Raw genomic sequence first — 27,910 nt, forward strand, 5'->3', positions numbered from 1 at the left:
GGAGCTCTGGTTGCAGTTTTCTCTTTTGTGGACTTTTCCCTGTGAGCCTATATCTTTAGAGACAGGTGAGCACCTTTTGAGTTGCATTAGTCTCTTTGCTACTGTACTCCTGTATCACCCTTCTACTGTGTTAACTTTTCTGATTGTGACACAAGCTAAACATTCAGTTTTCTTAGTTGTGGGTGTTTTTTTTTTTTTTTTTTTTTTTTTTTTTAGGACTTCATTCTTTAAGAAGAAAAAATGACCTGATTTTAATTTGGGAATAATTAAAAATAGCCCAGAACTTTTAATTGGCCATGATAAATACATTCTCAGGTATATTTTTGTAAATAATATCTTGAAATTCTGGGAGTGGAGTAATATGGTCTCATGTGCTGTAAGATGCAGATAGACCTCATTTGTGAGTCTGGGTTTTGCTTTCACACCGATGTAATTTTTAAGGTGGGCTGAAGATTTTATTTGATAGGGAGGATACAATGAATTGATTACCTTTAAGTTAGATTACAAGCTAAAATATAGCACACACACTTATGTTCTGGTTACATGCCCAAAAACCTTTCTTCACAATTCTGTTTTTTTTTTCTCTTGAACATGTGTTGCTTTTGAATTTTGCTCCATCTTCTCTGCTTGAAAGTTTTCACCTCACAGCATCCTTGACTAAGGAAAACTTAGTCATTCCTATTTTTGTCGAGTTTCACTAGTTCTAATATTTCCCAACTTCTAGAAGGGGAGTTCCTCAGGATTTTACTACATCAAGTTCTTCATATGGTGGTCCAATGTATCAAGTCTAATTAAATACTAGCTAGATGTATGAATTTACATGAACTGATTGTAGGTAATAACAAAAGCTTTGTGTATCCCTTCCTTTATTTACAATGTTTTTCTTGATAGCATTAGTTTTGTATTAGAAGTCAACAAAAATAGTATTCTATGTCAATGCAGAGAAAAATCTAATTAATGTAGCTGTGTACACCTTATGTTTCAAAAGGAAAGTCACACTTCTGAGCACATCAGAAAATGTTCTATTGGACTTTTGCTGGACATGTTATCTGCAAGAATTAAAATATGTATATAAAATAATTGAAATAAAACAATTTCAGTGCTTTAGTAGTAGTTCTGAGTGTTGTTTTAAAACAGAATGTATTATGAAGCTTCAATTTTTTTATTTTCTTCAAAGAAGGTTTCAAAATTCCAGACTTCAAAAATTTCCAAAATTTCAAACTTGCTGTGGAATGGAGTTCTTTTTTCCTAACTAGCTCTGGGAATTTTCACTGATCAATCTAAAATTTACTTCTGAGTGTAGTGATCAATACACATGCCCCAGTGGTCAACAGAAAAAAAACTTGCTGTAAATGCTTGGACTTCAAGCTGTTTTACTGGAAAAATGACATCAGAGCTAATGTTCCCATTGCCTCAAGAATGTAAATTCCATACTTAGATTTCTAAAGCAAACCACAAATGTACATTGCAGTTGTTTTGTGGAACTACTCTGCAGTATTTGCTTAGAATTTACCCTGCAGTAGAAATGATTTTTTGCGTAAGATGTTCACCATATTGATTACTGTGTAGAACAAACATGAGGGAAATGCAGTGTTCAGACTGATGCCCTGGAAAAAGGGAATAAGGTACTACTAGGAAATTGCCGCTTTTTTCCTGAAAACACAGAGATCAGTCTGTCTCTCAAGTAGATGTAACTCAGTCCTGTTTCATGAATGCCAGTTGATCCATGCATGGGTCAATAAAGAACAGGGACAATAAATGCTGTTACTACTAATCTATCTAATTATGCATCTTTTTTCTTTTTTTTTTTAATATAAGCCACTTTATTTTACCTGCAGTTTGAAACGTGATCTACTTCCAGGAATCTCTTAAAACACTTGCTATATCTTTTCTGTTAGGAAATAAGTCTCTCAACTTACTGTTAGTTCTGTGTTCCAAAAATAAAATGTACATGATGTAACAAACTGGGTCTGACAGCATTTTCCCAGCTGGAATGATGAAACTTAAATTGGCATATAAATGAATAGATATTTCTCTCTGCTCTTAAGCATGTACTAAAAAAATAAAAAAAATAGTTTTTCTATTTTCTCTAGTAAGCTTAAGAATAGATATTCATTCTTAACTCAAATGGTAGTAAAAAAAAAATCTCTACATTGAACATAACTGGAAAATTAGGACTAAACACACCAAAATAAATAGAAATCCTGTTGCTGCTTTTGAGGAAGTCCTGTTAAGTTCTGTGTCTCCTGAGCTTTTTCCATACTATTTTAGTTCATAACTCATTATTTCAGATTGGTTTAACATTGACATTAGAACCTTAAGTGTTGATGAATTGCCAAATATCTACTTATCAGGAAGTTTTTCTTGAATTTAAGTTTCTCTTTTATTTTCAGATTAAAGCAGGTAATTATTTTCATTTAGAGTTCACAAAAAAAAAATTGTGTGGTATTCACTCTTGCACCTGAAAATAAATTGGGATGAACTATAGACACCAGTCTGCAAATCTAAACACTAGAAAAAAATTGTATAATAATGGAATCATTGAATCATAGAATGGCTTAGGTTGGAAAATATCTTAAGAGTTCCAAACCCTTTGCCATGGGCAAGGTTGCCAACCACTAGATTAGGTAGTCCAAAGTCCTATCCAACCTGCTCTTGAACACCTTCAGGGATGGAGTGTCCAGAACTTCTCTGGGCAACCTAGAACCTGGTGCCTCTGAGTAAATAATTGCTTCCTAATATCTCATTTAAATCTACCCTCTACTGGTTTGAAGCCATTCTTGATTGTCCTATCAATATCAGACTGTATAAAATGTCATTCTGTATCCTGTTCATAATCTCCCTTTAAGTACTGGAAGGCCTCAATGACATCTCCCCAGAACCCTCTCTTCTCCAAACTGAACGAGCCAAGCTTCATCAGTCTGACTTCATAGGAGAGGTGCCTCATACCTCTGATCATCTTCATGGTCCTTCTTTTGTCCTGCTCCAATGGCTTCACACCTTTCTTTTGCTCAGAGTCCCTGGACCTGGATTTTGTCACTTCAGATGGGGCCTCATGAGTAGAGGGAGATAGTCACACTGGTACCAAACCATAAAATGTGTTTGCTTGGTCCTTGACTCCAATGCTGTGTGCCCCAGACACTGAAATACACATTTGAACTACATCTTAGCTTTGCAGGTACATTGTCTAATACCTATCTCTATTCCCCTTGACACTGAATTTTCTTCTGGGGTGACAGGCAGCAGAACCCCATGTCCTGAAGCCTATGGCAAATAACTTTGAAGGACTCTCTCTCAGAACATGAGAACTTTTTTGATAGGGAGCTCCCTAACTTCTATTTCTTGGATTGTGGCACAAATTTTATTAAAATATTCCAGTTTAAAGCAATACATTGGTCTGGACACATAACATTTGTATGGAGCTTAATGTGATAGTGTCCTGCTGTAATAGTTCTGTTGCCTCCAGTGTACAAAGCTGAGCCAGAAGACTCCTGAGAATGAGCTTAATCTTAAGTTCTTTGCTAGTTCTGATTTCTGGTTATTCTGTAAATAGTATGTGAACTGCCTTCCTAGCAGTTTTAGAGAATTTGGCTCTCAGTCATTACTAGAAAAGCCCCAGTCTGTGATCTAAGTGAGAAGGAAGGGGGAAAGAAAAATTCTTTATACTTTCAGAAAGCTCTTTTGTAGTGTTAGAAGCTTGCTGGGGTGGATTCTTCTGCTATGTATGCTTATATTCAGGTGAACTGGCCACTGCTTTCAACTATTCCAAGACATGTATTTGTGAAGTTGTGTACCTTGCAGAGGCTCAGTGATCTGTAAGCAGATATATCAAGATGTTTCATTGCAATAGGTGCTTTAGTGGAATTTTAAGGATGAGAATGCTGTGCTAAAAACTGAGCAGACCTCAATTCTCGGGCTACAATTCTTCATCAGAGAGACTCTGCAATGGGGACTCCTAATTCCATTCATTCTGTCCCTTGTTTTTGTGGGAGGTTTGTGAGGCTTAGAACTTGCTTTCAGTTGGGCTTTTGGACAGAACTGTAGTGCAAGTCGTGTCTTGAAAAGAGTCTGAGTATTGGAAGGCAGTTGCTGTTTTTTCTTTCAAGAAACCCCACAGCTTCTGTAAAAGTAATCCCTGTATCCCAGAAGACTAATCCCTGTCCTGAAAACTAAAGGTGGACATCTTCACAGTGCTGGGCTCTTTTCCACAGGCCCAAACTTGAGCACTGGATTCTATCTCACATGCAAATTATTCCTAGTCCTGCTATCAGTAATACTAGTAAGCACATGTCTGTAATACCCTTGAGCTTTATTCTCATTTAATATGCTTGAGAAGAGGTGTTGGATTATTTGAATTATTGACTGGGGAAAGTATGCTACTAATACTTCCTAAGTGTGACAAGATCGCATGGATATTGTTATATGTATCAAAGGCAAAACAGATGAATTGTATATTTCAGTATGGCTTTGTTTGCAATATTAATAAGCAAGCTATTATATTTTCATCATACATTAATGTCATTTCCAAATAATTTTCAGCAGTCATGAGAACTGTGATAAGTGACTTAAATGCCAAAAAGACATGGATCTCTTCAGTAAGGAATTAAGCAACAAAGTAATTATCACAGATAACACCTTGTCTAAAGAATCTCACATTCAAAAGATGGGAAATAAATCAAAGCAACAGAGACAAGCCTATGTTCTGTTCTCATTTCTGTCCTGTGAACATGCATTATGGTACAGTTCATATTTGCATGGCCACACACTGTTTTGCCACAAAACACTTACTCAGAATGCAATGAGATGGTTAGGTATTTAGTTGCTTATCCTCTGTCTTCAGAGGAGATCAAAGTTCTTTTCTAGAGAAGCTGAAATTACCACATTGTTGGGTGTGACTCCAGTGGAGAAGGAGGGAAGTTTGATATCAGGTGCATTGCTTAAATGCAGAATAGCATCTGGGGGACTGCTGGTTGAAGTTCAGAGATCTGGATGTAGAAGATGGCTATGAATCTCTGCCGAAGGAGAACATATGCAGTGAAAAATCAAAAGTTCAAAGCTGTATAAATCATAACTTGAGCCTAGAACATGGAGTCTGGTGTGTCTGGAGTCATATGGTGATCCCTGCAGCAGTGGGGGAATAGAAGAGCTGAGTTTAATTTCTGAGATTCAGGGTGTTCTCTAGTTCAGCAACTTCCATTTTTAATGAACAGTGGTAGGACTTAATGATAGCTTCTACTCTGGTAAAACCTCATAAAAATGCTATGAAGAAGTAATTTGAGTCTGATCCTCACACAGGAGTGTTCATGTGTAAGAATCTAATGCTGTCTGTATAGTCATATCTGGTTCAGCAAACATGGATGTATCTGTTTTTTTTGTCCCTCCTCCTGTGGAAAATTAATTTGTGACTGTAGTTAACATTACTTTGATCCTGATTCTGGGCTAACATTAAAGTCAACTGTTTTGTCATTTATTGTTCATGTCTCTGAAGGTGAATGTTGTGCCCTCTTTCATCTGATACTATCCCAAACCCTGATCTGTTAGTATGACTAGGAATCTAATTGTCAGCGTTTTTTTTTTGTTTTTTTTTTTTTTTGTTTTTTTTTTATGGGTTTTAGATGCTCTGGGACTGATTCAATCATCCTCTGAAGTCTGAGTGGATAGGCAATGGTATCAAAACTATAGCTTGATTGACCCTGGAGGAGCCTTCTGCAGCTGGAAGGGTCTGAGTGTGCGTGACTTTGTATAGGAGCTATCTAAGATCAGAAATTTAGAGAGCCTACCTGAAAACTGTTCTATATATGACACTAATGTCACGTGACTTTCTAGTGTTTTGTGTTGAAGAATGTTATGTCCTAAATTTTTCATTGTATTTACTTTTCATGTTCTTCATGTTATAGCAAGCAGTATTTATACACACGCAGCCTTTACTAACATTTGTGGTAACAGCAAGTATGAAAACTGTAGCGACAACAAATTTTTCATTAACAGCCCAGAATTTAAAATGGATTTTCCTAACACCTTTGTTAAACAATGAAAACCTTATCCAACGCTGAAGTCTTTATAAGATAGAACATTTCTCAAAAAGGACTAGTTATCAAATAATGTATTTCATCATAAGAATGGATTTTAGTGTTCATCAAGATGTCCTGTTCAATACCTTAGGAGCAGAAACTGTTCCTCTTCCTTTGCAATTAGTACTGTTGGTACCAGACGAGAAGCTGCAGTAAGACTCTTCTTAGAAAAAAGCATGGCAGAATCTGTTAAATTGTATATATTTGCAAATGTAGGCATCAGATATCAGGCAGGTACATGAGCTGCTCATGAATTTCTGCTACTGCAGTGACTGAGCATCTCCCAGACATTTACATGTTGCTGCTTCCATAAGATAAATGTAACAAGGAAATACCTACTGATCCCATCTTACAGGTCCAGTACCTGAATGGAGCTCCAACAAGTCATGTTAAGAGTGCATAAAGGGGCAGAGGGACATCTAGTGGGTTTTTCACACACTCTGCATTTGCAAGCCATTGGAAATCTTCCCAGAGGGTTCTGCTTACATTTGACTTATCACATCAGGATGAGTTACCATAACTTTTAAGAACTCCCTTTAAACATGAGGTGAAATGTTGCAGTTGCTGTGGAGAAAGTTTAACAGAGCACGCTTTTGCTTAATGCTAAGTGTAGTCCAGAAACTTGCTGTGCCGTGCTAACTTCTTCCACATGTCAACCTGAAACCACTGCCATAGCTGAGGCTCATAACAGCTATGTATCTTCATCTCAGAATCCAGATTTCTGAACTACCTTCACTTTGTGAGGTTTAGGAATCTCAGTTGTAATTCAGAATGTGAGTCTTTGTCTTTTGACATTCTGAAGATACAGAACCTGCTGTGAGAAAGGATAAGAGGAGCTGTGAGTAATCTGATTTCTGTAAGAAAGCTCATCTCGACAAACTTTTAGCAGTAGTGAGTCTGAAGGCATTTTTAAGGTTATCTTCCTTTAAAAAAAAAGAAATGGCAGCTTACACGAGGGGAGGAGTGGGGAAATGAGTGTGATTAGCAACTTCTTTCTTGACGTGACAGATAGTTGAATGATTATAATATACATCGTATTTTCCTTTTCTGATTTTTGTCTTTAGGTGAGGCATAATGGAAAGCTAACTGGGCTTTCTTAGGGATTATAGTAGAATAGAATTCGGTCTGGCTGCAGGTTACAGTACAGAGTGTCTCTGAACATCCAATAGGTATTTGCTGTAGTACACCGACATTCATTTATCTGTACAGCAGCAGTGTCTGGGACTACAAGGATGGGTAAGATGCTGCCAGCTGTGTAAGAAGATAAGCATGTATTCGGCCATTCTTATTCATGCTGTACATGCTGCTAGTCCTCATGTGTACTACGAGGGAATTCAGTTGATGGAGACCGGACTGTTGAGCCATTGACTAGGCAATAAAAGGACACAAAGGCTTCCAGTACCCCTGTCCTGAATGAACCGGTCTTGTATAGTGATGGAAGAAGAGGAGGTTCCTGGATACAACTCATGCAGGACAGTGGAAGGGTAGTGGGATAATACTACACTGCCCTGTCTCTTCTTTGGTGATTAAAGAACTTGACGGGATGCAGGGTAGATGAATAATTGTTTGCAGATTGGCTCTTTAATTTTCTTTCTCTCGTCATAGCCTGAACTTACACTTTACTTACATTGACTGTACATCTGCATGTGATGCTTAATATAGTCTGAGATGATGAGATACAGCGAGAACATGGCATATTCCAGAGAGCACAGGTTTCTTATTGAGGGTTCTCCTTATTCAAATTGGCTAGCAAAGAAAGCAGCATCTTTTCTTTTGCATCAGGTTTAGCAGAAGAGCTGACTCAAATATGCTAAAATTTAGATGCATTTTCATTTCAGTCAGATTATCCTTTGAAACTGTGAGCAACCCTGCCTGACAACACAGAGGAATTTTCCCATGGATCAACTAAAGCTGACTCATGTGAAAGACTTGCCCAAAGTGGTCATGCCCTCTGAGCAAATACCACAGGCATGAGGATCTGTGCTCTTGGCCTAACAGCAGTGTTAGGATTCCAGAGACCCAGCCTAGGAAGGCAGATTTTATTGGAGGAGATGAGGTTGCCTACCTGTGACCCAGCCAATCTGCTCCTCTATTTATCCATGTTGCTAACTTGCAGGAGAGGTGAATGCTTTGTGTTGTCACTGTGTGATCTGAAGAATTTCCTGCTCAGTTGCTGAAATATACCAAACAACACTTGCTGTTTGCTTCAGCAGGTAAAGTCACTTCTGTGGCTCAAAGGAGAAAGAAAATCTGAACATTAAAGCTTTGAGTACTGGGTTTTAGTGCTGGAGCAAAAACCCAGTGGAAGCTACGCACCCTTCTAAGATAAATAGTTCCTCTGGAATTGCTGAGTGCATCGTAGATGAATGCTTGCTTATTCATGCCTGCTGTGTATTTCTGGAGTGATTTCCTTTTCTTTCAATGCTAATGCAGGATATATCACTCTGGATGTCCTTGCTCGTGAGAAAGGCAAGCATGTGCAAAGTGTCAGACTAACCTACAAGGCAGTGACGCAAAAGGATGTAGGATTTTGGATCATGTAAAAAAAAACTGAATGAAAATAAGCTTTTCTTTATCAGAGAAACGTATGTGGAGATAACTTTGGGCAGATGTGCTACTAGTAACTTAAAGCTAAATATGTTTTGAACTAACCTTTGCATTCTCCCTCTGTGCTTTCTGTTTACTTTCTAGTTACTGGAAATAAAGCAGGCAGAACAATGTCACTTTCTCTTTCCAGTTTGCTTCTACCTTGTTTCTAATAGTCCTATAAGAGACACTTGTTTTAAATTTCTCTGACTTTCAGGAGAACATTTTATTTATTAGTTACTTGTCCCTCATTTACCATTTTCTCAGCCCTGGTTGCTCTGCTATGGCAAGATCTAGATAAATTCCTATCTCACATTCCTAAAACTTAAGGCACTGGGGGCAGCAGCTTCATCTAAACAGAAAAATTCCAGTGGAGTTCACTCAGTTGTGTGACAACAGTGAAGAGAACATTTGGTGGTAGTTCTTGCATTATTTATTTTAAACCATATTCTGTTTCATAGCATTTCCACATCCTCTGCTTTCAGTATCCAGCAGAATTTTGTATTGACAAATGTATGATATTTACAGAAAACAGAATAAATCCTGAGGGCTTTCTGTATGAACTGAGCATAGTCGAGCCTTCTGACTCTAGAGAGAGCTGTTTGAGTTAGGGCTTATCCTATTTGACAGATATTTCTAATAAGACACAGCCCCCAAACGTTTGACTTGGTAGGAGGGGATTGGTGAAGCAATGTCCCTTCCGCTCTAAGCGAAGCTCAGGTTTGTGACCACCCGAGGGATGTTCACAAGTCTATGGATCCCAATTAGATTCACCCAGAGTCCTAAGGGAATTAGCTGATGTAGTCACCAAGCCACTCCCAATGATACTTGAAAAGTTGTGACAATCAGTTCAAGTCCCTAGTGCCTGGGTGTGATGTTGCCTTTTTCCCATTTTTAAGAAGGGTAAAAAAGATGATCCCAGGAACTACCTACTATCCTATCAGTCTCACCTCTGTGCCTGGAGATATCATGGAGCACATCTTCCTGGAAGCTATGCTAAGGCATATGAAAGATAGGGAGGTGATACAGGAGAACCAGCATGGCTTCACCAAGGGTAAATACTCTTTGACCAAACTTGTGGCCTTTTATGATGTTGTCAGTGCATCAATGGACAAGAGAAGAGCCACTGATGTCATTTATCTGGAATTCAGTAAGGCCTTTGATAGGATATCCCACAATATCCTTCTCTCCAAATTGGAAAGATATGGATTTGATGGGTGGACTGTTCAGTGAAAGAGGAAATGGTTCCAAGATTGTACCCAGAGAATGATGGACAATGGATCAAAGTCTGGATGGAGATCAGTGACAAGTCATGTCCCTCAGGGGTTGGTACTAGGACCAGTGCTCTTTAACATCTTCATCAATGACATCGGCAGTGGGATCAAGTGTACCCTAAACAAGTTTGTGAATAACATTAACCTGTGGGGTGTAGCTGATACACCTGAGGAATGGGAAGCCACCCAGAGGGACCTAGAGAAGCTTGAGCAGTGGGCCCAGGAGAACCTCATGAGGTTCAACAAGCCAGGTGCTTGGTCTTGCATCCAAGTCACATCAATCCCTGCTATCAATACAAGCTGGGAGATGAAAGAATAGAGCACAGCCCTACCAAAAAGGACCTGGGGGTACTGTTGGATGGCAAGCTGGACGTGAGCTAGCAATGTGCCCTTGCAGCCCAGAAAGCCAACTGTATCCTTGACTGCATCTAAAGAGGTGTGGTCAGTAGGTTGAGGGAGGTGATCCTGTCCCTCAACTCTGCACTGGTGAGACCTCACCTGGAGTACTGTGTCCAGGCATGGAGTCCTCAGTACAGGAGAGACATGGGCCTATTGGAGCATGTCTAGAGAAGGGCCACAAAAAAGTGATCCGAGGGATGGAATACCTCTCCTATGAGGACAGGCTGAGAATGCTGGGTCTCTTCAGTGTGGAGAAGGTTCTGAACTGACCTGAGAGCAACCTTTAAATATCTTAAAGAGGAGCTACAGGAAAGAGAGGGATGACTCTTTAGCAGGGTCTGTGGTAATAGAACAAGAGAAAATGGCTTCAAACTCAAAGAAAGTAGATTTAGGTTGGGTATAAGGAAAAAGTCTTTTACAGTGAGGGTGGTGAGGCACTGGAACAGAGGTGGTTGATGCCCCATCTCTGAAGACTTTCAAGGCAAGGTTGGATCAAGCCCTGAGCAACCTGATTTAACTGTGCGTGTCCCTGTGAGGAGTTGAAATAGATGATCTTCAAAGGTTCCCTCCAACTCTAAGGATTCTATGATTCTATGAAATGTTTTCATATATATTTTTAAACTAAGTATTTTTAGCTGTGTGTAAGCGAATAGTTCAATCATAGAATCGCCTGGGTTGAAAAGGACCACGATGATCATCTAGTTTCAATCCCCCTGCTATGTGCAGGGTTGCCAACCACTAGACCAGGCTGTCCAGAGCCACATCCAGCCTGGCCTTGAATGCCTCCAGGGATGGGGCATCCATAGCCTCCTTGGGCAACATATTCCAGTGCATCACCACCCTCTGTGTGGAAAAACTTTCTCCTAATAGCTAACCTAAACCTCCCCTGTCTCAGTTTAAAACCATTCCTCCTTGTCCTATTGCTATCCACCCTTGTAAACAGCTGTTCCCACTCCTGTTTATATGTTCCCTTCAAGTACTGGAAGGCCACAATGAGGTTGCCCTGGAGCCTTCTCTTTTCCAAGCTAAACAAGCCCTGTTCCTTCAACCTTTCCTCATAGGAGAGAGGTGCTCTAGCCCTCTGATCATCTTAGTGGCCCTCCTCTGGACCTGCTCCATGTCCTTCCTGTGCTGGGGGCCCCAGGCCTGGATGCAGTACTCAAGATGGGGCCTCACAAGAGCTGAGTAGATGGGGACAATCATCTCCTTCTCCCTGCTGGCCATCCCTTTTTTTAATGCAGCCCAGAATGCTGTTGGCCTTCTGAGCTGCAAGTGCACACTAGCTCATGTCCAGCTTCTCGTTTGCTCTCCTTCAGAGTGACACGTTTCCACATACTTTGTTTCAGTATATAGTGAATGCTTGTACTGGCAGAGGTGTTGTAATGACTGTGGATGGGAAGAGCTGACTGGGTCAGACAAAGAATAGCTAAGGGTTAAACTGCCTTGTATCGGTTCTGTTAACTGGGAAGGTGTTCATGCAACTGCACATCACAGAATTGTAGCTCTTCCTCTAATTACTGGTATGCTGCAGCTGTCATGAGATCATCTTTCCATTACTGCTAATATTGGGTATGCTCATCTATTGATTTGCAAGATTCTCACTAGCTGTGAGTGTCCTCTGCTTTTTCTACTGAAGGAGCTGGAGTACATGACATGATGTTGTTTCTGTTATGCTAGCCTGCACTCAGATCTGCAGGCCTCAGTCTTGCACAATGCCTATCCATGCAAGACTAACTATTAGATTTCTTGTTAAATTTGAATTGCCACAGTGAATTTTGTATAAAATCACAGCTTTGTACCTCACTTCTTTTGAAGTTTTTGAGCCATAGCTATGATCCCCAGAACTGGATTTATTGTATCACAGAAATATCTCAAGCACTAGAATGCTTTTGAAATCAAAGCTGAAGTTCAAGGCTTTGTGCCCCATCAGAACTCCCGGGATAGGTAAATCTGCATTTCAATCACTGTAAACACACCTTTTTTCAGAGCACAATAGGGAAGTAATTTATTTCTTCTTATTATCTTATGAAAAGAGCTTGGTCCTTCTGTCAACATAGCATATTCTTTTTATGTGTCATTTTTTTTGTATGAGTCTAGAAGAAACTACTGATGAGAGCAGGCCAGATAACAGAATCCAAACTGGATTCCATTGGAGCAGCATTAAAGAGGTGTAAGAGAGGAGAATATCATTTTTTAGAAGCTGATAGAAACATTCATGTCTCATTCTTTTTGGCTGAAGCTGATTACCATACTCCATCAGGGCTGTGACTGTTATCAGTGTTGGAGGAAACCTCCTGGAGCAAAAGCTAGGCACAGATGATTCCTGGCACCCTGAAGGCAGGGTAAATGTCCTGCTGCCCCAGTTCTGCACCTCCTTGTTGCTTCCTCTTTGTTTATCCCTTGTTGCGGTTTATTGGGTTGGGTTCTATGGCTGCTCCTTGGCTGAGTGCAGTTAAGGTATGCAAATTGCTTTTCAAAAGCTAATAAACACCCATGCATAGAGTTATTTAAAAACGAAACAATATGATCTGAAGTGAGTTACAGGAAATCAAGAAAGCATCAAGAGGTAAAGTCACCGACTGGCTGGCCAAGTCCTGCATGTGGCTAAAACTCCATTCATAAGAAACTCAATGGAGAGCAATATTCATAGATTCAAACCAGGATTTTTAAGGAGGGGACAGCCTCTCTGAATGTAATTCATGCTGGTGATATCTTGTTTATTGTCCTGAATTGATCTATTTTAAATAAGACCTTTTTTTTTTTCTTCTTACTTTTCACGTATGTGTATGACTGTCACAGAACAGGTGGGAAAATGACCAGAAGAGGCTAAGTGGTTTTAGCTCCTTAGCTTCTCATTTTCTGTTGAGAAAGCACCAGAAAGGATAGAGTGTGAGTTTTAAAGCACTTGCTGTACTTCATTTGCCTTCCAGTATTTCATGTGAGCAGACTCACTATGCAATCTATACTTGGACTTGTCTCTTGTTGTACTCAATATTCCTGGTTTCCAGACTCTTCCTCACCACTCAGTCTAAGCACAGCTTTGGTGAAAAACCATGGCTCTTCACAATTCAATTCTGCAGTTTAAGTTTTCTTCCCCTTTCTGAGGGGGAAGGTTTTCACTTCTTTGTCATCAAGTGGTCCACTCTGCTAGGCTGATAGCAAGGTTAGTCTGACTTAACCTGGAGTGTTAGAGATGAAATTCCCATTGGCCAACCTAAACACCAGCATTTTGTCTGAACTGCAAGGGTGTGAGCCAGGTATCTGTGGAGTTAGAGGCTTCAAAAGCACTGCTTCAGAGGTGTGCTATGGATGGGTTTTTTTGTGAGTGCCTGTTGAAAGCTTGCAGTCCCCCTTGCCGAAATATCATCTAAAGACAGAAAGCTTGAAATGTACGCTTCAGAAAGCTGGGATTGTTCACGCTTTTGATGTAATGGTGTAATTCTAGGAAAAAGACCTGTGCTTTTGGATCCAAGGAGACTCCCTTTTTCTAAGCCCAGTGCCCACTGAGCAATGCCATGGCCCTGTCCTGTGTGATGCAGCAGTGCTTTGCTTGCCAGCTGAAATTCAGTCCTTACAATGTTAAGATGCTCTCACTTCAGTGGGGAGAAAAGCATACCTTAATTTGAATCAATCTGACTGTTCCATAAGCCATATAAAGCTCTAAACCATTCTAACAATCACAGAAAACACACAATTCAGTTTATTTCAGTACGATTTCAATGCCTATATACCTTTGAAGAGCTGAAATGGAGCAACTGGGATTCAACTTTCACAGTTTACCAAATGTGGCACTGATGGCAAGTTGTATGGTGATGTAAAGAACAGAGCTATATTTGTTTAAGGAACATTCAGGCTGAATTTTCAGCTTCATGAGTGCTAAGAGAGAAGAAAGGGGAAAAGCTCTGAGGAAAACAAATGCTTCCTGAACTTTGAGTTTCTTTACTTTGATTTATTACCAGATTTTTCTGTGATGTGACCAGTCCACCTTTATAAATGTTGCTTTATCTTGGTGATATTTTGTGTCTAGAAAATGATTAAGCTGTTATATTTGGGGACTGGAAAGAGCAAAGGGCTGAAAGAGTTTGTTCTACTTGTCAAATTACTCAGTTACAGTGACGTCCCTTGGCAGACATGCATTAACTCTGGCATACACATGCACCATGTGCTCGCCCATGACTCCAGCTCATACTACAGGAACTGTAGATATAACAAATCTAGGTGTATAAGGCTATAGGTATTAAAAATATATAATCTGCTGAGGAGGCTCAGCAAAGTTTCCTATTACTTATTAGCCAGCCAGTGGTCTGGTTTGTCTGTCTCTGTCCTTGGCAATAAAGGAGATGAAAGGTAGCCGATTATTTGGAGGCTGATTTAAAAGTACAGTAGCTATCTGAGGCCCTGTCCTTATCAAAGTCTGCGACAGCAATAACAGCAGTACATGGAGCAACAAGGACATAGCGGGCTAGGCTGTCAAACAATTACACCTTGTGCACTAACAGTAGTTTCCCATTCTCACAGGCACCTAAAACACAGTTGGCAGCTGAAGGTGGACTGCAGCAGACTGCCTGGTCATGGCACCTGCCTCCTTATCCAGACCTACACACAGACAGTCTCTCCTGGAGCCAGCCAGTGAGGCTAGAGGCACTTGGGTAGAGATTAGCCCAGGCCCTTAGGGGGAAAGCTCAGCTGTCACAAACCTGGGTCTGAAAAACTGATTGTTTTGCATGATCATTCTCACCTGTGATCCTGCAGATCACTGCTCACTCAGGATGAGAGCTATCAGCCCTATAGCCTTCTGTAGGGATGTTAAAATTGTTGTCTCACATGCAAGTAGGAGGGTGGCATGCAGGAAGTGCCACACTTGTTTTAAGGGCAGTGGATGTACCCTGCTAGAGACCACCATTAGAGTTTTAACTTCAAGCTTCATCAGGCACCATGTGGAAGCTACAAGTAATCTTGCTCATTCTAGTGGAGAGCTGCTGTGCTTAACGAAAACTCCAGTCAACAACTTGAACAAAAAGATAGGACCTCTCTCAGAAAGAAATGGGCTGAGATACTGAATCAGTCATTGCAAGATTTTCTTGCCTTATAAAGTGATTTTTTAAAATTGCCTATTCATTTTTGTAAAGCACTGTGGTTGGATGTGCTGGACAAATCGTGTCTTACTCAGTGCAACCAGCAAACATGGAAAAAAATTAGGAACAAGTGCTCCATGCAACAGCATACCACTGGGAGAGTCCCCCAAGAACATCCTGAAAAATGAAGACCAGCTGGGGAGCCTACAGAGGTAAAATTCAGCGGGTGGATCCTGACTGTAAAGGTCAGAGACATGCATTAACAGGATATCATACGGAAAGTGGGTGTGGTGGAAGGCAAAATGAAGACCGTTTCAAACTCATGGGATAACCTGGGTCTAAATGTTTCAAGGCCTGGTGCTAATAAATGGCTCTTTCTGAAGCTTCATTTCTTGTCTGCTATGAAATTACTCAGTGAAAGTCAGGAATACTTTTTTGTTTGTTTGTTTGATAAATCAACCATATACTTGGGAGTTGGAAGCACTGTAACACTGTTGCTTGAGCTCGAACATCTCTTATTCCCATTCCTCTCTGCAGATCAGTTTTTTAGAGAAAGGAAGCAGGAAGGAAAGAATCACAGAGAATCTGGTAAAGGCACTAGAGATACAGCAAAGACACTGAAATGTCAAGAGTAGCATAAAAATATGTTTTTCTTGAGTCACAAGCACGTTATCAGGAGAGGACATGATATCCAAACATAATTTCATCATGAGACTCCACAAGTCTTATAAGCAGATGGTACCAGCAGTGGCAGATGTCTTAAATACTAATTGCATTGCCAAATGTACTTTTCTGCTGGAAAATAATAGTGATGTGGTAGGTGAGTCTGGTAACGATCTGGTGGAATTATCTTGATAAATTAAATGAGCTTTAAATAAATCAGTGGAATATAAAATGCCCTATGAATAATTTCCTGTCTTTGAGTGGTGCTTCGGGAAACAAAAAGAAGGGGTAACAAAAGACCTCCCAGGAAAAAATCTCCAAATACACTTTCTGAAAGTGTTTGTCAGCCCTACTGAGGAGCTCTATGAGTTACTGAAATAAGTCTACACAGCATTATAGAAAGTGGTGTGCTTCATTGCAATACTGGTAACAAAATTTTGGTAAAAGTGGTAGCTTGTTTAAGGAACAATAACTATGGTGCTGCTCTGTTTCATTTTGCTGCTGTGAAGTAGATTGCCAACAAGATGGGTGAGATGATACTTACTGAGAGGTCTATGTGGGTTTTTTTTTTTTTTTTTTTTTGGTTTTTTTTTAGTTGTTAAGGGTAAATGAAGAAAGTTTTTGAAAACTTAAGCTTGGAGTATTTTTTCTACTCCTATCTGTCATGTGGTCAGCTCTAATGCTAAAGACTGAGGTTAAAAATCATTATTTAATTTGAAAATACCTGGGATGGCAGAGAGAAAGGACAAACATAGGAAATAACTCTGGAAATGACATTCAAAGTTGCTGAGTCCTATTTTCTGACACTGCAGGAAAGCACACAGAGTAGTCCTTCCATGTGTTGATGGATTTCTTTTTCAAGTTGAGTAGAAAGGTTTCCTATGCTGCTCCTCTCGAAAGCTCTTCCAAAACTTCCTTCCTCTTACAGTTTGAAACACAGGTGTCCAACCCTTTGGCTTGCCTGGAATATATTGAGTGTCTTGGGCTGCATATATGTAGGTCACTCAAAAAATAATGCTAAAAATTCTTATTCTAAGTCACCACTGCTAAAATACACCATCCACTGTTTGATATCATAAACATTCAGCAAGTATCAATGGATGGCAGTAGGTACAAATTTTTCCACACAGAGAAATTCAGTTCCACATCTTTGCTTATGTGTACTTGCATATCAGATGCCATTTCATCAGATGTCCCCTCTGCCATCTGTGCCATTGTAGCAAAACATTATGAAATATCGATGAGAAGGTTCAACCTCTACTGCCATTCCACCAATATCTGCCTCTGACTTTGGGGCCTGGTGAAGTTCTCAGCAGGGATGAGGGACCTCATCTTACAACAGTTGCCTCCACTCCAGTATAGCACAATAAGCATCCGTACTAAACCCTCTAGTGGCCTCAGAGGCAATTGTCCAACAAGCCGTCCAGTTGGTGGCTGATCTAGGAGAAATGGAGTGCTTACTGACAAGGTGCAATATCTGGACATTGAAAGGGGTTGAGGTCCTCCCTCAACTAAATCTAGGAGATCCAACCCACGGACCTCTCAATTGGGACCCGTATTAGTATCCCAAAAAACAGATGTTTAATCTGAGCTAATCTGAGCTCAATTCAATTTGCAAAACTTGATCATCAGCCCAATTGTGCCTTCCTCCAGCTATGGAGGCAGCTGGAGGAAAATCTAAAATTTCAAAGCTCCCTCAAAAATGCAGGGGTAAAAATAATTGAACAAGTACCAATGAGAACATAGAACTTGGAAGATTTTCTAGTTCCTAACAAAAGGAAAAAGCCTCCTCAAGTGATCTGAGTCATTATGCCTGAGCCACATGAGGAGAAAGAAGATTGGAGATTGCACAGTTACTTCTGGTCCCATGTGGAGGCCCAATATCGAATTAACTATTTTTTGGTCCTGGAAGAACATACAGCAAGTATGGCATTAGTAGGCATGGGCACAGAAACCTCCATTATTTATGGTGATCCAACTACATTCCATGGAGATAGGGTGATGATTGGTGGGTTTGGGGGAAAGACCATCCCTGTAACCCAGACATGGTTGAAGTTAGGGGTTGGGCATCTCCCACCTTGGAAGTGTGATAAGTCTGTTGCCCCAGTCCCGGAGTATATACTGGGCATACATATACTAGGGGGTCTGACTCTCCAGATAACTGTGGGAGAGTTCAGACTAAAAGACGTATTGGTATCCGGGCAGTGCAGGTGATACTAAGAGGCCATGCAAAACGTGAACCTATTCACCTGCCAGAGCTGCACCGGATTACTAATACTGAACAGTATTGACTCCTAATGGGGGAGGAAATCTCAAGAACAGTGCACAGACTAGAAGTAGAAATTGTAAGACCTTCACATAGCCTGTATAATTCCCCCATACAGATTACAACATTCAGGACCTGCTTCTTTTTCATAATTACTCTTTTTTTTTTTTCCTGTCCTTGCAGCTGCTCTATGTATGCCTTCATTAAAGTTCTCTTCTGCAGCTCTTCCACTCTGAGTTTGTCAGTGATGAACTTGAATGATCAGAGCTGTGCGTAGCACGCAGGAGGACCTCTTAAAAGTGCTTGTTAGCTACGGAACGTTTTATTAGTCATTTGTTACCAATAACTTACTGAACTAAAGATCTTTAAATGCGTGACTGTAAACTTTACAGTGAAATTTTACATCCAATTATTATTAGCATTTTTCTTGCGTAGAGTTTAACTATTCTTGCCAGTTTCAGTGCTCTGAGCTTCATAAGTTTACTGTTCCTGTGGGTAAAACTACAACTGTGTTTATTTAGTTCCTCCTTTTTACCATACTATTTTTTCCACTGCCTTATCAAAGCTTAAAACAGCAGCAAAGAAAGTATACAGACTTCATCCCATATCTAGGGGATGCCTAATCTGTGCTTCAATTCCTGCCTCTTTATATAAGATTTGCTACTTGTTTCAATGCACTTTCACACTTCAACTCATCTCATCTTGGAGCAAATTCTTACTTTAATCTCTAAATGTTTTGGACTCCAAGTTTCTGCTTATTAGTGTATTTTCACATTTTAATAACTTAATTTGAATTAATACAGGGAGGCATGAATGAATTTGGAGACTGCAGGTAGGGAAATAATAGGAATAATAGAAGTTAGACCTATACTAGCTTTACCTCCCTGTTGTCTGTGGGTAAATTTAGCACAGAGATGCCTGATTGCATTTTCCATGAGCAAATGGCAAGCATATCTGTAATTCCAGAAATAGATCTGCTCCTTGTGAACACCTTCATGGTGAAAACAAACTAAATTAAAATTCTCTCTGAGATTTTTCCTACCATCAGAAGCAGAAGCCTGTAGGCGCTTGAAATACATAGAGAAATATGGATGTAAAATATTATTACTAAGTGCACCTTATCAACAAAACAACAGCACCCTTTCCTAAACTATAACCTGCTCTCCCATGTTAACGGGACCTGTGGAAGATTTATACCTGCATGCAGTGGCCATAGCAACAAGGACGATTACAAATACAAAAGCTCACTTGTACCAGGTGGGTGAAATCTAGAAAGCAGATCTTGAAGTGTCTGTTACAGTGGGAGAAGTGCTGACACTCAGTTTTTGTTTCCCTGTCAGTTTCAACTAGGGCCTTTGACTGAGGTTTGCCCCCTGAAGAGGGCACAGTACAGTAAATGAGGTAAGGATGGTACCAAATCAGGTGGGACTCTGTATATTAACCTACACAGCAGGGAGAGTCTGCTTGAGAGATCAGTATGGACAATACTTCTGTCCATGAAAACATTTAAGAGTCCTTTGGTGACTCCTGGAGACTTGCATAGTAACTAGTTGCTGATCTACTTCCTGGCAATTCTCAGCCACATCAGTGAAGTGAGTACTTCGCAGTCGTGCCCTGTGGGGTTAAGAAAAGTGTTGAGATCTGGACTTTGGAACAGAGATTTGCTGGATCTGAATAGGCCATTGCTTGCAACCTCCAGCCCCTCTGTGATCTCTTCTGCTCCAGTCAACACTGTGGATCAGGTGGAACAGGCCCATGGCTTGAGCCAGCCATGCTGCTCAGCGGCTGTATGCCCTCTGAGATGGCTCTGTGGAGAGCTGCAGTGTTTGCAGTGCATTCAGCCAGCATTCTGCTGGCTGAGTTACTGTACATATGAACATTGATTCCCGTGATCATCTGGGGAACTGTCCTTATTCCCTCAAGAGCAAAGTTTGTAAATGGGACCAATACTACTAAGACAAATTTCTGAAGGCAGAAAGCAACAGATATACTCAGAGTGACTTATTTACCACTGCAGCTGTCAGATCTAACAGTCAGGGAGTCATTACAGAGTCTCTCCCAGAACACAATCAGTTAGTCAGCGTTTCAGGCATGTATCAGCAAAAGCAAGAGGATTACTCGTGAATGCTCTGAGGAGCAATCACATATCCAAGGCACAGTTCAGGACTCAGCCTTACTAACGTTATTCTCTTGTATTATGCTTTTATCATGTTTTCTTTCCCATCATGATTTTGTACTGTGGAAGTTCTCACTGGAAGATTTGACATGCTGTGCAAGTTTTCCCAAATGCGAAGAGAAAAAGAGGAAGGTTAGCCAGCAGTTGCAAAAAAGCAGTGTCACTGAAAATCACTGGTATGGAACTTTAATACCAGATAGTCTCCTTTCCTACCTTTCGGTATATCATCTTGCTGCAACACTATAGAGAGGCATATGTAAAGGAGTACCAGGGTAGTGGAGAACATGGGCCTAAAAATAGAGATGTCTGGGAAGTAATGATTTTTCCCAAAGAGACATAAGATTGACATTTAAAAAAAGTAAAAAAAAAAAAAAAAGAAAACATCAAAATTTCAAGTAAATGTGGAAAGATTTTGTATTACTGAGCTTAGATTTTTTCTTCTTTCTAAACAACACTGAAGATTTTTAACAAAAAATACTGCCTTCACCAAGAAAACTACATCTACAGACATAATTAAAAACTTTAAAAATATTTCATTCAAATTATACTTTTTTTTTCCTGCCCATGTCATCTTTTATTTCCATCTTCTGCTTCTCACATGGAACTCTGGTACTCAGGTGTTAACAAACTAAGAAAATTAGCACATCCATCTTCCTTCTTAACCAAGCTTCCACTGCTTTTTCTCTTTTTTCATGTTTGTTAGTACTCTTTTATTTCTCTTGATGGAAACTTGTTATGTTTCATATTCCTTCCTTTTTTTTTTTTTTTTTTTTTTGTCCAGCACTTAGGTGTCTTTAATAACCTCTGTTCCCGGCTTCACCTTTTATTGTCTACCACCTTTAAAACTTGTGCTTTCATTTCCTTTCCTTCTCATTATATATTACTGTCTTCTGGCAATCTTTCCCATTTGTGTCCCTCAAAATGACATATTCCATAGAACTTTAAAAAAGCTAAGCGGTTTTTCCTCACAATACTGAAAGTACTCAATAAGTATTATTATGTCAGTTTTAGACATGAAACAAATATAGACAGAAATGATGACTTAGTTTGTCATGAAACAATTTGTTGCTAGAGTTTATTTCACTTTTAGTTCATACTTTTCTCTTAATCAATCCATTAATCCATTTTTCTCCCTTTGTTCTGCTGCAGCAATACTCTCCTTTAAACCTTCCTAAAAACACTTTGACACTGGACTCCTGTAAGTTCCTACCCTACGTTTTTGCCTTTCCTAGTTGGAAACTAGCCCCAGGAGCTCCTTGCCATTAGACCACTAGCCAGCAGTTTGCCCAAGGACTGCTCAGTCAGAAGCACAGCCTTTAGAATTTGAGGTTGCTACATGTGATCATAGTGAAGACCAAGGAATCTTCTTTTCACCATTTTTTCTTGATGACACAGGATACAGGTTTGAGCACATGGAGCAGAGACATGTGAATACAATTTGGGGAGCTGAAACCAAACTGTTATTCTAGCAGAAAGCTTTGCATATGGTGGGATGTTCTGGGCTGTTGGGAGAATAAATTGCCTGCCCCTAAGAGGAGGAGCAAGTTAATGGAGTTTTCATTTGGATTGCTCAGACGGAGTTTGAAATTCACTAACCTGAGTTTGAATTTCAGAATGAAGGCTTGTGTAACAAGAGGCCCTTGGAGGATAGAGAAAGACCTTGTCCCTGCTTCAGGCTGTGAAGGGTAGTACTTGAAGAATGCAAATTATTAACATCTGCATGATGTGTGAGTTTAGGACTTTTTTTTTTTAATCTTAAAACCAAAGTATGTTTCTGGGTTCGGTCTGCTGGGCATGCAAGTATACTGTATCTAAGAAGTTGTTTTTCCTTTTGAGGCTGCAGATGAGAGAGATCTGATAAACCTTGGAATGCACATATAAACAAAACTTCTTGATTTTGAGAGACCACTGTGATTCTAGTTAATGTTAGGGCCATATGTGAAATATAGACGTCCAATTTCCAGCACAAGCTCTCCACTTACAACCCCAAATGTGTTCAGCACAGTTTCAAGGAAATGAGATAGGCTAAGCACAGTTTATATCACACTTAGCATGGATTTTGTGTTTTCCTTCATCTTTTTAGGGAGGCTCAGACTTTTCAGAGGAGAGGGATGGGAGACCGATGTATTCATATGCAATAGAATCCTTCCCTCACATGGCACAAGCTTGAACACAATTGCAGCCCTCATGCAGGCTGTGTTTGTGGAGGTGCCTGAAAGTAGAGATAAAAACCTCCTGTGCTTTGTCTCTTTGAGGTGAGTATGGTGTTTATAGCACAAATCAAACAACAATCCTCAGAAACTGAAACTCTTGTATGTGTTACCTTGATACAAAGGAAACAGGGAAGGGAAAACAGTAAATGCTTTTATAAACACATTAACAGCAAGAGGAAGGCTAGGGAGAATCTTCATCCCTTGTTGGATGCTGAGGGCAACCTGGTCACCAAGGATAGGGATAAGGCTGAGGTACTTAATGCTTTCTTTGCCTCAGTCTTTAATAATAAGACTTGTTACTCCTTGGGAACACAGACCCCTGCGCTGGTAGATAGGGATGGGGAACAGAATAAGCCCTTCATGATCCATGACGAGATAGTTTTGGTGCGAAACTGGATGCTTACAAGTCCATGGGGCGGATGGATTGCATGCTAGAGTGCTGAGGGAGTTGGCGGATGTGGTTGCCAAGCCACTCTCCATCATTTTCGGCAGTCCTGGCTAACTGGGGATGTCCTGGTGGATTGGAAACTGGCAAATGTGACATCCATCTTCAAAAACAGCCGAAAAGATGATCCTGGTAGCTACAGGTCTATCAGTCTCACCTTGGTATCTGGGAAGGTTATGGAACGAATAATCTCGGGAACCATCATGGACCAATTAAAGGTCAACCAGGGGATCAGGCCCAGTCAGCATGGGTTTACAAATGGTAGATCCTGTCTGACAAACCTGATTTCATGATCCGCTTAGTGGATGAGGGTCAGGCTGTTGATGTGGTCTACCAGGACTTCAGTAAGGTCTTTGCTGCTGTCCCCCATAACATTCTCGTGGAGAAGCTGGCTGCCCATGGTCTGGATGGGTGTATGCTCCACTGGCTGGATGTCCGGGCCCAAAGAGTCGTGGTCAATGGTGCTGAATCCAGTTGGCGGCCAGTCACAAGCGGTGTCCCCCAAGGCTCAGTGCTGGGGCCGCTTCTGTTTAACATCTTCACTGATGATCTTGATGAGGGTATTGAGTGCACCCTCAGTAAGTTTGCAGTAAGGAAAATGGATGAAGAAGCAGATCCTGATGGCTTCTGTCAGCTGTTGACAATACCTAGTAATGTGCTTTTTCTGAAACAGACCTGATGTGTCTTGTGGATGATAGAGTGAGTAGGTGTTGTGTCAATCAGTAAGAATTAAAAGTCACTGAAGGGCAGGAACAGCAGATGTGAGATTTTGACTGCTTTTTGTTCACAGGGAGATGGTATCAGACTCTAGCAATTTGTGTGATTTAATGTCACGCTTATCTCATGCACTTTAGCAAAGGATATCACAAACATAGATTTTAGACCTCAACTTTAAAGACGTAAGACACATGTTTTATTGATAAAAAACAAACTTGCGAAGCCTTCTGTAGCATCTAAGTAGATATCCTGATTTGTACTAGACTACTAAGCAGTTTGTTCCATGACAACAATTTTATTACTCCAGGCTAGTCTCCCAAGTTAGTGATATGATTTCTTAGAAATCACATGACTGTCAATATTTTTATAATTCACAGGACAAGAGATAAATAGGTGAATGATGTCACTCCTCTTCTGTGACAGGTAACCACATTCCTCTTTATAATACTGTCAATCTCATCTTAAAGGTAAGTAGAGTTCTTATCCTAGTGACTCAGCTCAGTTGCCTGTGCTGGAGCTTCTAATTGATGACAGTACATTCCATTTTGCATGCTTTTATCAGCATTTAAGAGGGTGGGTTTTCCATGCACCAAAGGACTGGAAACTTGCTACTATAACAGGATCAAGATGTCCAGGTATTCTTCCAACAGCATCAAGGACTTCTTGCTATCATGCATTTCTGATTTTATGTTTTACAGAAGCTCCAGTTATATGAAGATAGTTCTATGGATCAATATGATAATAGTTTAGAAGTAAATCTGTCTTTCTGTAGTAGCCAGAAACACCACCTTTTTCATACCTCCTCCATCTCCCAAGCCAGAAGCACCATGAGACTTTCAGTGAAATCCTGGGAATGGCAAGGCTAGCACCAGAGGTGACCAGAAGTTTTGGAATTTAAATCCAGTAACTGTGTCTGTTAATCTTGTATTGGTTACAAAAATAAATTCCCTAATTGAGGTGCCATTGTCAAACCTGGAATTCATCAGCTCCCCCTGCAGCAGCTGGTAGGCATTCTTTTCCAACGTAGAAAGCACCACACTGACTATGGCATGCCCTGGGCTCCTCTACAGTGATGTCTCTTACAAACATCTCCAGTGCTAAGCAAGCAGGGTGACAGTAAAGTGCTCTCTTCCTGCAGGACTCCCGTATCAAGTACATAAAAAAAACCATAGTGTGTGAAAACAATGAAATAGCTATATTTAGTCATTTCTAACTTGAAATAGAGCTTCTGCTTGAAATGAGTTTACTATGAGGTCCGGTAAAAATCATAGAATCATAGAATGGCTTGGGTTTGAAGGGACCTCAAAGATCATCTAATTCCACCCTCCTGCCATGGGCAGGGTTGTCAACCACTAAATCAGGTGCTAGATCAGTCTGCTCAAGGTCCCATCCAACCTGGCTTTGAACACCTCCAGGGATGGGACATCCACAAGTTCTCTGGGAAACCTGTTCTATCATATCACCAACCTCTGACTGAAAAATGTTCCACCTAACATGTAGCCCAAATCTCTCCTCTTTTAGTTTAAAACTGTTCCTCCTTGTCCTATCACTATTGGACCATGGAAAAAGTTGGTGTCCCTCCTGTTTATAGGTTCTGCTCAAGTACTGGATGGCCGCAGTGAGGTTTACTCAGAGCCTTCTCATCTCCAGACTGAACAAGGCTCCTTCAACCTTTCTTCATAGGAGAGGTGTTCCAGCCTTCTTTGTGGCCCTCCTCTGGAACTGCTCCAACAACTCCTTATCTTTCTTATGCTGGGAACCTCAGATGCAGTACTCCAGATGAGGCATCACAAGGTCGGAGTAGAGGGGGACAAAAACCCCTCTTCTTGTGAACTCTGGCCACTCCTCTTCTGATGCAGCCCAAGATGTAGTTGGCCTTCCAGGCTGCAAGCACACACAGCTGGCTCATGTCCAGCTTTTAATCCACCAGAACCCCCAAGTCCTTCTCTGCAGGGCTGCTCTCAATTAGTTCTTCTCCCAGTCTGCACACGTCTGGAATTGCTGTGACTTAAGTGCAAAACCTTGCACTTCACCCTACTGAACCTCGGTATGTTCATGTGGGCTCACTTCTCAAGCTTATCCAGGTCCTTCTAGATGGCATCCCTCCCTTCTATTATATCAACTACATCACTTAGCTAGGTGTCGTCAGCAAACTTGCTGAGGGTGCACTTGTTCCCACTGTCTAGGTCACTGATAAAGATGTTAAAGAGCACCTGTCCTAAGACTGACAGACATGACTTTTCAAATAGGATGAAGAGTGGCTTGGCATTACATCAGCCACTTCCACTGGAACTCTGGGATGCATGTTGTCCAGCCCAATAGGCTTGTACATATTCAGTCTCATGAGACAGTCTTGGACTTCCTCTTCTCTTACAATGAGAGGGTTTTGCTCCTCCAGCCCCTGCCTGGAGGTTCAGTGTCATGAAATATGTGGGAAGCCTGACTCTCAGTGAAGACCAAGGCAGAGAACTTGTTAAGTATCTCAGTCTTCTCCATGTCTGTTGTAGCCAGTTCTCATTAATCAGAGAGGGTATATTCTCCTTGATCTGTGTCTTCTGACTAGTGTACCTGTAGAATCCCTTCTTGTGATTTTTCACATCCCTCACCAAATTCAGTTCTATGTTTCTTTTGAAATTGTTCCTAAGCAGGAAGAGGAGATTCATAGAGGATTTAGGAAAACACATCTTCATGTTTCAGAATCTTTAGGCATTTCACTGAAATACAGAAATGTCTGTAACATAATGCATTCTGCACAACTTATTCTTCTAAGGCAACATATGATAAATTCTACTATAAAGCCGTAGAAATGATACACGAAGCTTTCTAGGATTTACATGTTGCTTTGCCTTTTCAATAACTTCTCTAAAACCCCATGTATCATAGTCTAATGATGATCTATAACTAACAGTGGAGAAAAGGCATGTGAGACATTGAGAATTACATTGTCATAATGTGGCATATCTATTTCATTCATATTTCATTTATGTAGTTCAGGCTTTAGTTTTCAATCCAAAAATAAGAACTGGAATAAATTCAATGAGGAATCAAAGAAATCCCACCAAATGACCAAAATATTTCCCAAATTCCTATTTTCATTATTCATATTTCAAGGAATTAAGTATTGTTGTAGTGCAAGAAATAACTGTACTCTACTCTTAGGGTTATGAAATGGATAAGCTATTAGGAATTTTCTATTTCTAACTGATTGTGATCTCACATCAGTATACCTCTGCTCACTTTTAAGGAATTACCTCAGAATTACTCTTATGACAAAGGAGAGCAGGCTCCTGCAATTCTATAACTACTCATACTAAGCTGTTCACACATGCCTCCCAGAGTAAGGGCTTTCAAGAGAATATTGTGGAAATTAGATTCCAGTTTTCATCACTTCATTTAATCACTTACTTTGGCCTACTGATCACTTCTGCTGCTGTGCATGTGTTTGTCCTTGTAAGTGAGGTCAGACTTCTGGAGAAAGGAAATGTCCTCTTCAAAGCCAGCTGATATTGCTTCAAGAAAAAAGAATTTATTGAGCACTCCACTACATACAAATGCCTCCTGTATATTTACATGGAAACTAAAACAGAGAGCACAACAACACTATTTGATAAATTCTCAACTACAGAACACTATTTTTCAACATAATCACTACCATTAACTACGCATTTTCGGCCGCAATGAACAATAGCCTACACACCACCCTTGTAAAAATTTGAACCAGTGGAGGTGACCCACTGTTTTCTAGCTGCTCTGCTAGGAAAATGTTGCCAGTGCACTCTTCCTTTTATCAGCCCAAACTGATGAAAGTCAGATGACACCACATATGGACCACACGGTGAGTGTGGTAGGACAGTCCAGCCAATGTGCTCGGTGGTCTTCAAACTGGTATGGAGCCTGGTGTTACTGTGTTGCGAGAGATACCTTATCTTATTCTCTGACCTGACTCTGGAAGTTCAAGTCTTCAGCTTAGTGTCATGATACAGTGGTCAGAGTTAATGGTTAGGCTGAATTCCAGGAAATCCAGA

At 40.5% G+C, this 27,910-nt stretch overlaps 1 long non-coding RNA gene across 1 annotated transcript; it reads left to right on the forward strand.

The window, feature by feature from the left end:
* On the forward strand, positions 1-27,290 carry LOC121109358. The gene is made up of 3 exons (XR_005845104.2): positions 1-65; positions 22,594-22,765; positions 24,263-27,290. It is a non-coding gene; the product is annotated as an uncharacterized LOC121109358 (long non-coding RNA).
* The last annotated feature ends 620 nt before the right edge of the window (positions 27,291-27,910 follow it).

This window comes from Gallus gallus, chromosome 1 (assembly GCF_016699485.2).
Source record: "Gallus gallus isolate bGalGal1 chromosome 1, bGalGal1.mat.broiler.GRCg7b, whole genome shotgun sequence".
Classification (NCBI taxonomy): Eukaryota; Metazoa; Chordata; class Aves; order Galliformes; family Phasianidae; genus Gallus; species Gallus gallus.